Source organism: Arachis hypogaea, chromosome 7 (assembly GCF_003086295.3).
Source record: "Arachis hypogaea cultivar Tifrunner chromosome 7, arahy.Tifrunner.gnm2.J5K5, whole genome shotgun sequence".
Lineage (NCBI taxonomy): Eukaryota > Viridiplantae > Streptophyta > Magnoliopsida > Fabales > Fabaceae > Arachis > Arachis hypogaea.
Genome location: NC_092042.1, coordinates 26,325,027 through 26,341,947, shown reverse-complemented (window position 1 = coordinate 26,341,947; position 16,921 = coordinate 26,325,027). Strand labels below are relative to the sequence as shown.

The following is a 16,921-nucleotide window of genomic DNA, read 5'->3' as shown; positions in this document are numbered from 1 at the left end:
TCTGAATGGAGCATCATAGGAATTTTCTATGATGGTCTCTCTGAACTGTCCAAGATGTCCTTGGATAGCTCTGCTGGAGGCTCTTTTCATTTGAAGAAGACGCCTACAGAAGCTCAAGAGCTGATTGAAATGGTTGCAAATAACCAATTCATGTACACTTCTGAAAGAAATCCTGTGAACAATGGGACTAGTCAGAAGAAAGGAGTTCTTGAGATTGACACTCTGAATGCCATATTGGCTCAGAACAAAATATTGACTCAACAAGTCAATATGATTTCTCAAAGTCTGTCTGGAATGCAAAATGCACCAAGCAGTACTAAGGAGGCTTCATCTGAGGAAGAAGCTTATGATCCTGAGAATCCTTCAATGGAAGAGGTGAATTACATGGGAGAATCCTATGGAAACACCTATAATCCTTCATGGAGAAATCATCCAAATTTTTCATGGAAGGATCAACAGAGACTTCAACAAGGTTTCAACAACAATAATGGTGGAAGAAACAGGTTTAGCAATAGCAAGCCTTTTCCATCATCTTCTCAGCAACAGACAGAGAGTTCTAAGCAGAATACCTCTGACTTAGCGACCATGGTCTCTGATCTAATCAAAACCACTCAAAGTTTCATGACTGAAACAAGGTCTTCCATTAGAAATTTGGAAGGACAAGTGGGTCAGCTGAGCAAGAAAATTACTGAACTCCCTCCTAGTACCCTTCCAAGCAATACAGAAGAAAATCCAAAAGGAGAGTGCAAGGCCATCAACATGGCCGAATTTTGGGAGGAAGAAGAGGCAGTGAACGCCACTGAGGAAGGCCTCACTGGGCGTCCACTGGCCTCCAATAAGTTCCCCAATGAGGAACCATGGGAATCTGAGGCTCAAACTGAGACCATAGAGATTCCATTGGACTTACTTCTGCCATTCATGAGCTCTGATGAGTATTCTTCCTCTGAAGAGGATGAGTATGTCACTGAAGAGCAAGTTGCTAAGTACCTTGGAGCAATCATGAAGCTAAATGACAAGTTATTTGGAAATGAGACTTGGGAGGATGAACCCTCTTTGCTCACCAAAGAACTGGATGACTTGTCTAGGCAGAAACTGCCTCAAAAGAGATAGGATCCTGGGAAGTTTTCAATACCTTGTACCATAGGCACCATGACCTTCAAGAAGGCCTTGTGTGACTTGGGGTCAAGTGTAAACCTCATGCCTCTCTCTGTAATGGAGAAGTTAGGGATCTCTGAGGTGCAAGTTGCAAAAATCTCACTAGAGATGGCAGACAACTCAAGAAAACAAGCCCATGGACTTGTAGAGGATGTTCTGGTTAAAGTTGAAGATCATTACATCCCTACTGATTTCATAGTCCTAGAGACAGGGAAGTGCATGGATGAATCCATCATCCTTGGCAGACCCTTCCTAGCCACAGCAAAGGCTGTGATTGATGTTGATAGAGGAGAGTTGATCATTCAAGTGAATGAAGAATCCTTGGTGTTTAAGGCCCAAGGATATCCCTCTGTCATCATGGAGAGGAAGCATGAAGAGCTTCTCTCAAATCAGAGCCAAACAGAGCCCCCACAGTCAAATTCTAAGTTTGGTGTTGGGAGGCCACAACCAAACTCTAAGTTTGGTGTTAAACCCCCACATTCAAACTCTAAGTTTGGTGTTGGGAGGTCCCAACATGGCTCTGAATATCTGTGAGGCTCCATGAGAGTCCTCTGTCAAGCTACTGACATTAAAGAAGCGCTTGTTGGGAGGCAACCCAATGTTTTATAATTAACTATTTTCTTTTGTTATTTTATATTTTTTGTAGGTTGATGATCATAAGAAGTCACAAAATTAATGAAAAAAGCAAAAACAGAATGAAAAACAGGAAGAAAAACAGCACACCCTGGAGGACGCACCCACTGGCGTTTAAACGCCAGTGAGGTTAGCTGTTGGGCGTTTAACGCCCAGTCTGGCACCATTCTGGGCGTTTAACGCCAGAAAGGGGCACCAGACTGGCGTTAAACGCCAGAAATGGGCAAGAAGCTGGCGTTAAACGCCAGAAATGGGCACCAGCCCGGCGTTTAACGCCAGAAATGGCTAAAAACGTGATTTTGTTTGTCATTTGGTGCAGGGATGACTTTTCCTTGACACCTCAAGATCTATGGACCCCACAGGATCCCCACCTACCCTACCACTCTCTCTCTTCTTCACCCATTCACCAATCACCTCAACACCTCTTCCCCAAAAACCCTTCACCTATCAAATCCCATCTTTCTCTTCACCACTCACATCCATCCTTCACAAAACCCCACCTACCTCACCATTCAAATTCAAACCACTTTCCCACCCAAACCCACCCTCAAATGGCCGAACCCTCCCATCCCCCTCTCCTATATAAACCCTCCTTCACTCCTTCATTTTCACACATCCTAAACACCATTTCTCTCCCCTTTGGCCGAACACAAAGCCATTCCCTTCTTCCTCTTTTCTTCTTCTTCTACTCTCTTCTTTCTTCTTTTGCTCGAGGACGAGCAAACCTTTTAAGTTTGGTGTGGTAAAAGCATTGCTTTTTGTTTTTCCATAACCATTTATGGCATCCAAGGCCGGAGAAACCTCTAGAAAGAGGAAAGGGAAGGCAAAAGCTTCCACCTCCGAGTCATGGGAGATGGAAAGATTCATCTCAAGGGTGCATCAAGACCACTTCTATGAAGTTGTGGCCTTGAAGAAGGTGATCCCCGAGGTCCCTTTTTCACTCAAAAAGGGTGAATATCCGGAGATCCGACATGAGATCCGAAGAAGAGGTTGGGAAGTTCTTACCAACCCCATTCAACAAGTCGGAATCTTGATGGTTCAAGAGTTCTATGCCAATGCATGGATCACCAAGAACCATGACCAAAGTGTGAACCCGAATCCAAAGAATTATCTTACTATGGTTTGGGGGAAATACTTGGATTTTAGTCCGAAAAGTGTAAGGTTGGCATTCAATTTGCCTATGATGCAAGGAGATGAACATCCTTACACTAGAAGGGTCAACTTTGATCAAAGGTTGGACCAAGTCCTCACAGTCATATGTGAAGAGGGCGCCCAATGGAAGAGAGATTCAAGAGGGAAGCCGGTTCAATTAAGAAGGCATGACCTCAAGCCCGTGGCTAGAGGATGGTTGGAGTTCATCCAACGCTCAATCATTCCCACTAGCAACCGGTCCGAAGTTACCATAGACCGGGCTATCATGATCCATAGCATCATGATTGGAGAAGAAATAGAAGTTCATGAGGTTATAGCCCAAGAACTCTATAAGGTGGCGGACAAGTCCTCTACCTTGGCAAGGTTAGCCTTTCCTCATCTCATCTGTCACCTCTGTTATTCAGTTGGGGTTGACATAGAGGGAGACATCCCCATTGATGAGGACAAGCCCATCACTAAGAAGAGGATGGAGTACACAAGAGACCCCACTCATCATGAGATCCCTGAGATTCCTCAAGGGATGTACTTTCCTCCATAAAACTATTGGGAGCAACTGAACACCTCCCTAGGAGAATTGAGTTCCAACATGGGACAACTAAGGGTGGAGCATCAAGAACACTCCATCATCCTCCATGAAATTAGAGAAGATCAAAGGATCATGAGGGAGGAGCAACAAAGACAAGGAAGAGACATTGAGGAGCTCAAGCACTCCATAGGATCTTCAAGAGGAAGAAAGAGCCGCCATCACTAAGGTGGACCCGTTCCTTGATTTCCTTGTTCTTTATTCTTCTGTTTTTCGAATTTTATGTGCTTATGTTTATCCATGTTTGTGTCTTGTGATCATTAGTGTCTTAGTGTCTATGCCTTAAAGTTATGAATGTCCTATGAATCCATCACCTTTCTTAAATGAAAAATGTTCTTAATTGAAAAAGAAAGAATTGCATGAATTTTGAATTTTATAACAGTTTAATTATTTTGATGTGGTGGCAATATTTTTGTTCTCTGAATGTATGCTTAAACAGTGCATATATCTTTTGAATTTGTGGTTCATGAATGTTGGCTCTTGAAAGAATGATGAAGAAGGAGACATGTTACTGAGGATCTGAAAAATCATTAAAATGATTCTTGAAGCAAGAAAAGCAATGAAAAAAAAATTTCGAAAAAAAAATCGAAAAAAAAGAAAAACGAAAAAAAAGAGAAGAAAAACAAAGAAAAAGAAAGAAATAAAGTTGTGATCCAAGGCAAAAAGAGTGTGCTTAAGAACCCTGGACACCTCTAGTTGGGGACTATAGCAAAGCTGAGTCACAATCTGAAAAGGTTCACCCAATTATATGTCTGTGGCATGTATGTATCCGGTGGTAATACTGGAAGACAGAGTGCTTTGGGCCACGGCCAAGACTCAATAAGTAGCTATGTTCAAGAATCATCATACTTTACTAGGAGAATCAATAACACTATCTGGATTCTAAGTTCCTAAAGAAGCCAATCATTCTGAATTTCAAAGGATAGAGTGAGATGCCAAAACTATTCAGAGGCAAAAAGCTAAAAGCCCCGCTCATCTAATTAATATTGATCTTCATAGATGTTTTTGGAATTCATTGCATATTCTCTTCTTTTTATCTTATTTGATTTTCAGTTGCTTGAGGACAAGCAACAATTTAAGTTTGGTGTTGTGATGAGCGGATAATTTGTACGCTTTTTGGCATTGTTTTTAGCATGTTTTTAGTATGATCTAGTTAGTTTTTAGTATATTTTTATTAGTTTTTAGTTAGAATTCACTTTTCTGGACTTTACTATGAGTTTGTGTGTTTTTCTGTGATTTCAGGTATTTTCTGGCTGAAATTGAGGGACCTGAGCAAAAATCTGATTCAGAGACTGAAAAGGACTGCAGATGCTGTTGGATTCTGACCTCCCTGCACTCGAAGTGGATTTTCTGGAGCTACAGAAGCCCAATTGGCGCGCTCTCAACGGCGTTGGAAAGTAGACATCCTCAGCTTTCCAGCAATATATGATAGTCCATACTTTGCCCAAGATTTGATGGCCCAAACCGGCGTTCAAAGTCACCCTCAGAAATCCCAGCGTTAAACGCTGGAACTGACACCCAAATGGGAGTCAAACGCCCAAACTGGCACTAAAGCTGGCGTTTAACTCCAGGAAGAGTCTCTACACGAAAATGCTTCATTGCTCAGCCCAAGCACACACCAAGTGGGCCCGGAAGTGGATTTTTATGTCTTTTACTCATCTCTGTACACCCTAGGCTACTAGTTTTCTATAAGTAGGACCTTTTACTATTGTATTGAGGGATCTTGGTAGCTATCTTCATTTTATGCTATCTTAGATCATTGGGAGGCTGGCCATTCGGCCATGCCTAGACCTTATACTTATGTATTTTCAACGGTGGAGTTTCTACACACCATAGATTAAGGTGTGGAGCTCTGCTGTACCTCGAGTATTAATGCAATTACTATTGTTCTTCCATTCAATTCCGCTTGTTCTTGTTCTAAGATATCACTTGTTCTTCAACTTGATGAATGTGGTGATCCGTGACACTCATCATCATTCTCACCTATGAACGTGTGACTGACAACCACCTCCGTTCTACCTTCGATTGGGTGAATATCTCTTGGATTCCTGATTGCACGATGCATGGTTGATCGCCTGACAACCGAGTGCTCGCCTGACAACCGAGCCAACCATTCCGTGAGATCAGAGTCTTCGTGGTATAGGCTAGAACTGATGGCGGCATTCAAGAGAATCCGGAAGGTCTAACCTTGTCTGTGGTATTCTGAGTAAGATTCAATGATTGAATGACTGTGACGTGCTTCAAACTCCTAGCAGGCAGGGCGTTAGTGACAGACGCAAAAGAATCGCTGGATTCTATTCCGGCCTGACCGAGAACCGACAGATGATTAGCCATGCTGTGACAGAGCATAGGAACGTTTTCACTGAGAGGATGGGAGGTAGCCATTGACAACGGTGAAACCCTACATAAGCTTGCCATGGAAAGGAGTAAGAAGGATTGGATGAAGACAGTAGGAAAGTAGAGAGACGGAAGGGAAGGCATCTTCATGCGCTTATCTGAAGTTCCTACCAATGAATTACATAAGTACCTCTATCTTTATCTTATTATTTATTTTCGTTCATCATCATATCCATTTGAGTTTGCCTGACTAAGATTTACAAGATGACCATAGCTTGCTTCATACTAACAATCTCCGTGGGATCGACCCTTACTCGCGTAAGGTTTATTACTTGGACGACCCAGTGCACTTGCTGGTTAGTTGTGCGAAGTTATGTTAATGCCATGGTATTGAACACCAAGTTTTTGGGGTTCATGACCGGGGATTATGAGAGTTGTGAAAAGTATTGTTCACAATTTCGCGCACCATAACCGCGGGCTTGGCTTGCCGATCTCCACGGCTATCATCGTGTCTACCCCGTACGTCAGGTGGTGCGCGAAATTGTGAACAATACTTTTCACAACTCTCATAATCCCCGGTAATGAACCCCAAAAATGTGGTGTTCAATACCATGGCATAAACACAACTTCGCACAACTAACCAGCAAGTGCACTAGGTCGTCCAAGTAATAAACCTTACGCGAGTAAGGGTCGATCCCACGGAGATTGTTGGTATGAAGCAAGCTATGGTCATCTTGTAAATCTTAGTCAGGCAAACTCAAATGGATATGGTGATATACGAATAAAACATAAAGATAAAGATAGAGATATTTATGTAATTCATTGGTGGGAATTTCAGATAAGCGCATGAAGATGCTGTCCCTTCCGTCTCTCTCTGCTTTCCTACTGTCTTCATCCAATCCTTCTTACTCCTTTCCATGGCAAGCTTAAGCAAGGGTTTCACCGTTGTCAGTGGCTACCTCCCATCCTCTCAGTGGAAATGTTCAACGCACCCTGTCACGGCACGGCTATTCATCTGTCGGTTCTCGATCAGGCTGGAATAGAATCCAGTGATTCTTTTGCGTCTGTCACTAACGCCCCGCCTTCAGGAGTTTGAAGAACGTCACAGTCATTCAATCATTGAATCCTACTCAGAATACCACAGACAAGGTTAGACCTTCCGGATTCTCTTGAATGCCGCCATCAGTTCTTGCCTATACCACGAAGACTCTGATCTCACAGAATGGATGGCTCGGTTGTCAGGCGAGCACTCGTTTGTCAGGCGATCAACCATGCATTGTGTATCAGGAATCCAAGAGATATTCACCCAATCGAAGGTAGAACGGAGGTGGTTGTCAGTCACACGTTCATAGGTGAGAATGATGATGAGTGTCACGGATCATCACATTCATCAAGTTGAAGAACAAGTGATATCTTAGAACAAGAACAAGCGGAATTGAATAGAAGAACAATAGTAATTGCATTAATACTCAAGGTACAGCAGAGCTCCACACCTTAATCTATGGTGTGTAGAAACTCCACCGTTGAAAATACATAAGAACAAGGTCTAGGCATGGCCGAATGGCCAGCCTCCCAATGATCTAAGAACTAGGTTTCCAAAGATGATCAAAGGATCTAAAACAATCCAAAGATCCAAAGATGAAAATACAATAGTAAAAGGTCCTACTTATAGAAAACTAGTAGCCTAAGGTTTACAGAGATGAGTAAATGACATAAAAATCCACTTCCGGGCCCACTTGGTGTGTGCTTGGGCTGAGCAATGAAGCATTTTCGTGTAGAGACTCCTCTTGGAGTTAAACGCCAGCTTTGGTGCCAGTTTGGGCGTTTAACTCCCATTCTTGTGCCAGTTCCGGCGTTTAACGCTGGAATTCCTGAGGGTGACTTTGAACGCCAGTTTGGGCCATCAAATATTGGGCAAAGTATCGACTATCATATATTGGTGGAAAACCCAGGATGTCTACTTTCCAACTCCGTTGAGAGCGCGCCAATTGGGCTTCTGTAGCTCCAGAAAATCCACTTCGAGTGCAGGGAGGTCAGAATCCAATAGCATCTACAGTCCTTTTCAGTCTCTGAATCAGATTTTTGCTCAGGTCCCTCAATTTCAGCCAGAAAATACCTGAAATCACAGAAAAACACACAAACTCATAGTAAAGTCCAGAAAAGTAAATTTTAACTAAAAACTAATAAAAATATACTAAAAACTAACTAGATCATACTAAAAACATACTAAAAACAATGCCAAAAAGCGTACAAATTATCCGCTCATCACAACACCAAACTTAAATTGTTGCTTGTCCTCAAGCAACTGAAAATCAAATAAGATAAAAAGAGGAGAATATGCAATGAATTCCAAAAACATCTATGAAGATCAGTATTAATTAGATGAGCGGGGCTTTTAGCTTTTTGCCTCTGAATAGTTTTGGCATCTCACTCTATCCTTTGAAATTCAGAATGATTGGCTTCTTTAGGAACTCAGAATCCAGATAGTGTCATTGATTCTCCTAGTTAAGTATGATGATTCTTGAACATAGCTACTTATTGAGTCTTGGCCGTGGCCCAAAGCACTCTGTCTTCCAGTATTACCACCGGATACATACATGCCACAGACACATAATTGGGTGAACCTTTTCAGATTGTGACTCAGCTTTGCTAGAGTCCCCAATTAGAGGTGTCCAGGGTTCTTAAGCACACTCTTTTTGCCTTGGATCACAACTTTATTTCTTTCTTTTTCTTTCTTTTTCCTTCTTTTTTTCATTTTTTTGTTTTTTTTTGAATCACTACTTTTTCTTGCTTCAAGAATCATTTTAATGATTTTTCAGATCCTCAGTAACATTTCTCCTTTTTCATCATTCTTTCAAGAGCCAACATTCATGAATCACAAATTCAAAAGACATATGCACTGTTTAAGCATACATTCAAAGAACAAAAATATTGCCACCACATCAAAATAATTAAACTGTTATAAAATTCAAAATTCATGCAATTCTTCTCTTTTTCAATTAGGAACATTTTTCATTCAAGAAAGGTGATGGATTCATAGGACATTCATAACTTTAAGGCATAGACACTAAGACACTAATGATCACAAGACACAAACATAGATAAACATAAGCATAATTTTCGAAAAACAGAAGAATAAAGAACAAGGAAATTAAAGAACGGGTCCACCTTAGTGATGGCAGCTTGTTCTTCCTCTTGAAGATCCTATGGAGTGCTTGAGCTCCTCAATGTCTCTTCCTTGTCTTTGTTGCTCCTCCCTCATGATTCTTTGGTCTTCTCTAATTTCATGGAGGATGATGGAGTGTTCTTGATGCTCCACCCTTAGTTGTCCCATGTTGGAACTCAATTCTCCTAGGGAGGTGTTTAGTTGCTCCCAATAGTTTTGTGGAGGAAAGTGCATCCCTTGAGGAATTTTAGGGACCTCATGATGAGTGGGATCTCTTGTGTGCTCCATCCTCTTTTTAGTGATGGGCTTGTCCTCATCAATGGAGATGTCTCCCTCTATGTCAACTCCAACTGAATAGCAGAGGTGACAAATGAGATGAGGAAAGGCTAACCTTGCCAAGGTAGAGGACTTGTCCGCCACCTTATAAAGTTCTTGGGCTATGACCTCATGAACTTCTATTTCTTCTCCAATCATGATGCTATGAATCATGATAGCCTGGTCTATGGTAACTTCGGACCGGTTGCTAGTGGGAATGATTGAGCGTTGAATGAACTCCAACCATCCCCTAGCCACGGGTTTGAGGTCATGCCTTCTCAATTGAACTGGCTTCCCTCTTGAATCTCTCTTCCATTGGGTGCCCTCTTCACAAATAACTGTGAGGACTTGGTCCAACCTTTGATCAAAGTTGACCCTTCTAGTATAAGGATGTTCATCTCCTTGCATCATGGGCAAGTTGAATGCCAACCTTACATTTTCCGGACTAAAATCCAAGTATTTCCCCCGAGCCATAGTGAGCCAATTCTTTGGGTCCGGGTTCACACTTTGATCATGGTTCTTGGTGATCCATGCATTGGCATAGAACTCTTGAACCATTAAGATTTCGACTTGTTGAATGGGGTTGGTAAGAACTTCCCAACCTCTTCTTCGGATCTCATGTTGGATCTCCGGATATTCACTCTTTTTGAGTGAAAAAGGGACCTCGGGGATCACCTTCTTCAAGGCCACAACTTCATAGAAGTGGTCTTGATGCACCCTTGAGATGAATCTCTCCATCTCCCATGACTCGGAGGTGGAAGCTTTTGCCTTCCCTTTCCTCTTTCTAGAGGTTTCTCCGGCCTTGGATGTCATAAATGGTTATGGAAAAACAAAAAGCAATGCTTTTACCACACCAAACTTAAAAGGTTTGCTCGTCCTCGAGCAAAAGAAGAAAGAAGAGAGTAGAAGAAGAAGAAATGAAGGAGATGGAGATTGCTTTGTGTTCGGCCAAAAGGGGGAAGAAGTAGTGTTTAGGTTGTGTGAAAATGAAGGAGTGAAGAAGGATATATATAGGAGAGGGGGAAGGGTGATGTTCGGCCATGTATGGGTGGGTTTGGGTGGGAAAGTGGTTTGAATTTGAATGGTGAGGTAGGTGGGGTTTTATAAAGGATGGATGTGAGTGGTGAAGAGAAAGATGGGATTTGATAGGTGAAGGATTTTTGGGGAAGAGGTGTTGAGGTGATTGGTGAATGGGTGAAGAAGAGAGAGAGTGGTGGGGTAGGTGGGGATCCTGTGGGGTCCACAGATCCTGAGGTGTCAAGGAAAAGTCATCCCTGCACCAAATGGCATGCAATAATGCGTTTTTAGCCATTTCTGGCGTTAAACGCCGGGCTGGTGCCCATTTCTGGCGTTTAACGCCAGCTTCTTGCCCTTTTCTGGCGTTTAACGCCAGTCTGGTGCCCCTTTCTGGCGTTAAACGTCCAGAATGGTGCCAGACTGGGCGTTAAACGCCCAACAGCTAGCCTTACTGGCGTTTAAACGCCAGCACGCTCTCCTCCAGGGTGTGCTGTATTTCTTTCTGCTTTTCATTCTGTTTTTGCTTTTTCAATTGTTTTTGTGACTTCTCATGATCATCAACCTACAAAAAAAATAAAATAACAAAGGGAAATAGATAAAATATAACATTGGGTTGCCTCCCAACAAGCGCTTCTTTAATGTCAATAGCTTGACAGTGGGCTCTCATGGAGCCTCAGAAATGCTCAGAGCCATGTTGGAACCTCCCAACACCAAACTTAGAGTTTGAATGTGGGGGTTCAACACCAAACTTAGAGTTTGGTTGTGGCCTCCCAACACCAAACTTAGAGTTTGACTGTGGAGGCTCTGTTTGGCTCTGTTTTGAGAGGAGCTCTTCATGCTTCCTCTCCATGATGACAGAGGGATATCCTTGAGCCTTAAACACCAAGGATTCTTCATTCACTTGAATGATCAACTCTCCTCTATCAACATCAATCACAGCCTTTGCTGTGGCTAAGAAGGGTCTGCCAAGGATGATGGATTCATCCATGCACTTCCCAGTCTCTAGGACTATGAAATCAGCAGGGATGTAATGGTCTTCAACTTTTACCAAAACATCCTCTACAAGTCCATAAGCTTGTTTTCTTGAGTTGTCTGTCATCTCTAGTGAGATTTTGGCAGCTTGCACCTCAAAGATCCCTAGCTTCTCCATTACAGAGAGAGGCATGAGGTTTACACTTGACCCTAGGTCACACAAGGCCTTCTTGAAGGTCATGGTGCCTATGGTACAAGGTATTGAAAACTTCCCAGGATCTTGTCTCTTTTGAGGTAATTTCTGCCTAGACAAGTCATCCAGTTCTTTGGTGAGCAAAGGGGGTTCATCCTCCCAAGTCTCATTTGCAAATAACTTGTCATTTAGCTTCATGATTGCTCCAAGGTATTTAGCAACTTGCTCCTCAATGACATACTCATCCTCTTCAGAGGAAGAATACTCATCAGAGCTCATGAATGGCAGAAGTAAGTCCAATGGAATCTCTATGGTCTCATTTTGAGCCTCAGATTCCCATGGTTCCTCATTGGGGAACTCATTGGAGGCCAGTGGACGTCTATTGAGGTCTTCCTCAGTGGCGTTCACTGCCTCTTCCTCCTCTCCAAATTCGGCCATGCTGATGGCCTTGCACTCTCCTTTTGGATTTTCTTCTGTATTGCTTGGAAGAGTACTAGGAGGGAGTTCAGTAACTTTCTTGCTCAGCTGACCCACTTGTGCCTCCAAGTTTCTAATGGAGGACCTTGTTTCAGTCATGAAACTTTGAGTGGTTTTGATTAGATCAGAGACCATGGTTGCTAAATCAGAGGTATTCTGCTTAGAACTCTCTGTCTGTTGCTGAGAAGATGATGGAAAAGGATTGCTATTGCTAAACCTATTTCTTCCACCATTATTGTTGTTGAAACCTTGTTGAGGTCTCTGTTGATCCTTCCATGAAAGATTTGGATGATTTCTCCATGAAGGATTATAGGTGTTTCCATAGGGTTCTCCCATGTAATTCACCTCTTCCATTGAAGGGTTCTCAGGATCATAAGCTTCTTCCTCAGATGAAGCTTCCTTAGTACTGCTTGGTGCATTTTGCATTCCAGACAGACTTTGAGAAATCATATTGACTTGTTGAGTCAATATTTTGTTCTGAGCCAATATGGCATTCAGAGTGTCAATCTCAAGAACTCCTTTCTTCTGACTAGTCCCATTGTTCACAGGATTCCTTTCAGAAGTGTACATGAATTGGTTATTTGCAACCATTTCAATCAGCTCTTGAGCTTCTGTAGGCATCTTCTTCAGATGAAGAGATCCTCCAGTAGAGCTATCCAAAGACATTTTGGATAGTTCAGAGAGACCATCATAGAAAATACCTATGATGCTCCATTCAGAAAGCATATCAGAAGGACACTTTCTGATTAATTGTTTGTATCTTTCCCAAGCTTCATAGAGGGATTCTCCTTCCTTCTGTCTGAAGGTTTGGACTTCCACTCTAAGCTTACTCAATTTTTGAGGTGGAAAGAACTTTGCCAAGAAGGCATTGACTAGCTTTTCCCAAGAGTCCAGGCTTTCTTTAGGTTGTGAGTCCAACCATGTCCTAGCTCTGTCTCTTACAGCAAAAGGGAATAGCATAAGTCTGTAGACCTCAGGGTCAACCCCATTAGTCTTGACAGTGTCACAGATTTGTAAGAATTCAGCTAAAAACTGATGAGGATCTTCCAATGGAAGTCCATGGAACTTGCAATTCTGTTGCATTAGAGAAACTAATTGAGGCTTAAGCTCAAAGTTGTTTGCTCCAATGGCAGGGATAGAGATGCTTCTCCCATAAAAGTCGGGAGTAGGTGCAGTAAAGTCACCCAGCACCTTCCTTGCATTGTTGGCATTGTTGTTGTTTTCGGCTGCCATAGGTTCTTCTTCTTTGAAGATTTCTGTTAGGTCCTCTACAGAGAGTTGTGCTTTGGCTTCTCTTAGCTTTCTCTTCAAGGTCCTTTCAGGTTCAGGATCAGCCTCAACAAGAATGCTTTTGTCCTTGCTCCTGCTCATAAGAAAGAGAAGGGAACAAGAAAATGTGGAATCCTCTATGTCACAGTATAGAGATTCCTTTAGGTGTCAGAGGAAAAGAAAAATAGAAGGCAGAAGTAGAAAATTCAAACTTATCAAAGAAGATGGAGTTCGAATTTTGCATTAAGGAATAGTGTTAGTCCATAAATAGAAGGATGTGGGAAGAAGGGAAGTCATTTTCGAAAATTAAGTAAAAGATTTTGAAAACATTTTTTGAAAAACACTAATTGATTTTCGAAAATGAAAGTGGAAAAGAAACCAAGTGATTTTTGAAAAAGATTTTGAAATTAGAAATCAAAAAGATTTGATTGAAAACTATTTTGAAAAAGATGTGGTTAAGAAGATATGATTAGTTTTAAAAAGATGTGATTGAGAAAATATGATTTGAAAAACATTTTTAAAAAGATTTGATTTTAAAAATTAATAACTTGGCTAACAGGAAAAGATATGATTCAAACATTAAACCTTTCTCAACAGAAAAGGCAACATACTTGAAATGTTGAATCAAATCATTAATTGATAGCAAGTATCTTTGAAAATAGAAAGAAATTGATTTTGAAAAAGTTTGAAAACTGAAAAAAAATCTGCATTAAAAACAAAATCTTCCCTCTTGTGCCATCCTGGCGTTAAATGCCCAGAATGGTGCGCATTCTAGCGTTTAACGCCCAAAACTATACCCTTTTGGGCGTTAAACGCCCAACCAGATACCCTGGCTGGCGTTTAAACGCCAGTCTGTCCTTCTTCACTGGGCGTTTTGAACGCCCAGCTTTTTCTGTGTAATTCCTCTGCTGTATGTTCTGAATCTTCAATTCTCTGTATTATTGACTTGAGAAGACACAAATTAAAAATATTTTTGGATTTTTAATAATAAGGAAAAATCAAAATGCAACTAAATAACAATGCACGCAAGACACCAAACTTAGCAGTTTGCATACTACTGATACTAATGAGAATGCATATGAGACACATAAACACTCAAGTCAAGAGAATTCAAAGATCAGAGTAAGAAATCATCAAGAATTACTTGAAGATCCTTAAGACACATGAATGAATGCATGCAATTGACACCAAACTTAAGATGAGACACTAGACTCAAACAAGAAACATGCAATATTTTTGGTTTTTATGATTTTGAAATTTTTTTGGATTTTCGAAAATTAAGTGGAAAAAGAAGATAAAGGTATCAAAATTCTTAATGAGAATTCCAGGAATCATGCAATGTTTAGTCTAAGACTCCGGTCCAGGAATTAGACATGGCTTCACAGCCAGCCAAGCTTTCAAAGAAAGCTTCGGTCCAAAACACTAGACATGGCCAATGGCCAGCCAAGCCTTAGCAGATCACTGCTCCAATAGCAAGATTGATAGAAATCAACAAGCTCTTGTGATGATAGGTTGAAACCTCGGTCCAATGAAATTAGACATGGCTTCACAGCCAGCCAGACTTCAACAAATCATCATGAAACTCTAGAATTCATCTTCAAGAATTCCGAAAAAAAATACCTAATCTAAGCAACAAGATGAACCGTCAGTTGTCCAAATTCAAACAATCCCCGGCAACGGCGCCAAAAACTTGGTGCTGTTGCCGGATCAGAAATTTGGCACTGATGTTACCGGACCAAAAGCTTGCCGAAAACTCGAACAATCCCCGGCAACGGCGCCAAAAACTTGGTGCGCGAAATTGTGAACAATACTTTTCACAACTCTCATAATCCCCGGTAATGAACCCCAAAAACGTGGTGTTCAATACCATGGCATAAACACAACTTCGCACAACTAACCAGCAAGTGCACTGGGTCGTCCAAGTAATAAACCTTATGCGAGTAAGGGTCGATCCCACGGAGATTGTTGGTATGAAGCAAGCTATGGTCATCTTGTAGATCTTAGTCAGGCAAACTCAAATGGATATGGTGATATACGAATAAAACATAAAGATAAAGATAGAGATACTTATGTAATTCATTGGTGGGAATTTCAGATAAGCGCATGAAGATGCTGTCCCTTCCGTCTCTCTCTGCTTTCCTACTGTCTTCATCCAATCCTTCTTACTCCTTTCCATGGCAAGCTTAAGCAAGGGTTTCACCGTTGTCAGTGGCTACCTCCCATCCTCTCAGTGGAAATGTTCAACGCACCCTGTCACGGCACGGCTATCCATCTGTCGGTTCTTGATCAGGCCGGAATAGAATCCAATGATTCTTTTGCGTCTGTCACTAACGCCCCGCCTTCAGGAGTTTGAAGCACGTCACAGGCATTCAATCATTGAATCCTACTCAGAATACCACAAACAAGGTTAGACCTTCCGGATTCTCTTGAATGCCGCCATCAGTTCTTGCCTATACCACGAAGACTCTGATCTCACGGAATGGATGGCTCGGTTGTCAGGCGAGCACTCGTTTGTCAGGCGATCAACCATGCATCGTGTATCAGGAATCCAAGAGATATTCACCCAATCGAAGGTAGAACGGAGGTGGTTGTCAGTCACACGTTCATAGGTGAGAATGATGATGAGTGTCACGGATCATCACATTCATCAAGTTGAAGAACAAGTGATATCTTAGAACAAGAACAAGCGGAATTGAATAGAAGAACAATAGTAATTGTATTAATACTCGAGGTACAGCAGAGCTCCACACCTTAATCTATGGTGTGTAGAAACTCCACCGTTGAAAATACATAAGAACAAGGTCTAGGCATGGCCGAATGGCCAGCCTCCCAATGATCTAAGAACTAGGTGTCCAAAGATGATCAAAGGATCTAAAACAATCCAAAGATCCAAAGATGAAAATACAATAGTAAAAGGTCCTACTTATAGAAAACTAGTAGCCTAAGGTTTACAGAGATGAGTAAATGACATAAAAATCCACTTCCGGGCCCACTTGGTGTGTGCTTGGGCTGAGCAATGAAGCATTTTTGTGTAGAGACTCCTCTTGGAGTTAAACTCTAGCTTTGGTGCCAGTTTGGGCGTTTAACTCCCATTCTTGTGCCAGTTCCGGCGTTTAACGCTGGAATTCCTGAGGGTGACTTTGAACGCCGGTTTGGGCCATCAAATCTTGGGCAAAGTATGGACTATCATATATTGGTGGAAAGCCCAGGATGTCTACTTTCCAACGCCGTTAAGAGCGCGCCAATTGGGCTTCTGTAGCTCCAGAAAATCCACTTCGAGTGCAGGGAGGTCAGAATCTAACAGCATCTACAGTCCTTTTCAGTCTCTGAATCAGATTTTTGCTCAGGTCCCTCAATTTCAGCCAGAAAATACCTGAAATCACAGAAAAACACACAAACTCATAGTAAAGTCCAGAAAAGTGAATTTTAACTAAAAACTAATAAAAATATACTAAAAACTAACTAGATCATACTAAAAATATACTAAAAACAATGCAAAAAAGCGTATAAATTATCCGCTCATCATCAGGCAAAAGGGGGTTTCTCCCGTGGATGACTGCTCGGTTGTACGGTAAGACCAAAGGACCGAAGCGAGTTCATCAACCCATGCACCTTTTTTGTTATCCAGCCACTTCTTGAGGCCCAACAAGAT

General features: G+C 41.7%; 1 non-coding gene across 1 annotated transcript; it reads left to right on the top strand.

The window, feature by feature from the left end:
• The first annotated feature begins 12,720 nt into the window (after positions 1-12,720).
• Positions 12,721-12,828, top strand: LOC112704449 (small nucleolar RNA R71). The gene has a single exon (XR_003155074.1). It is a non-coding gene; the product is annotated as a small nucleolar RNA R71 (small nucleolar RNA).
• The last annotated feature ends 4,093 nt before the right edge of the window (positions 12,829-16,921 follow it).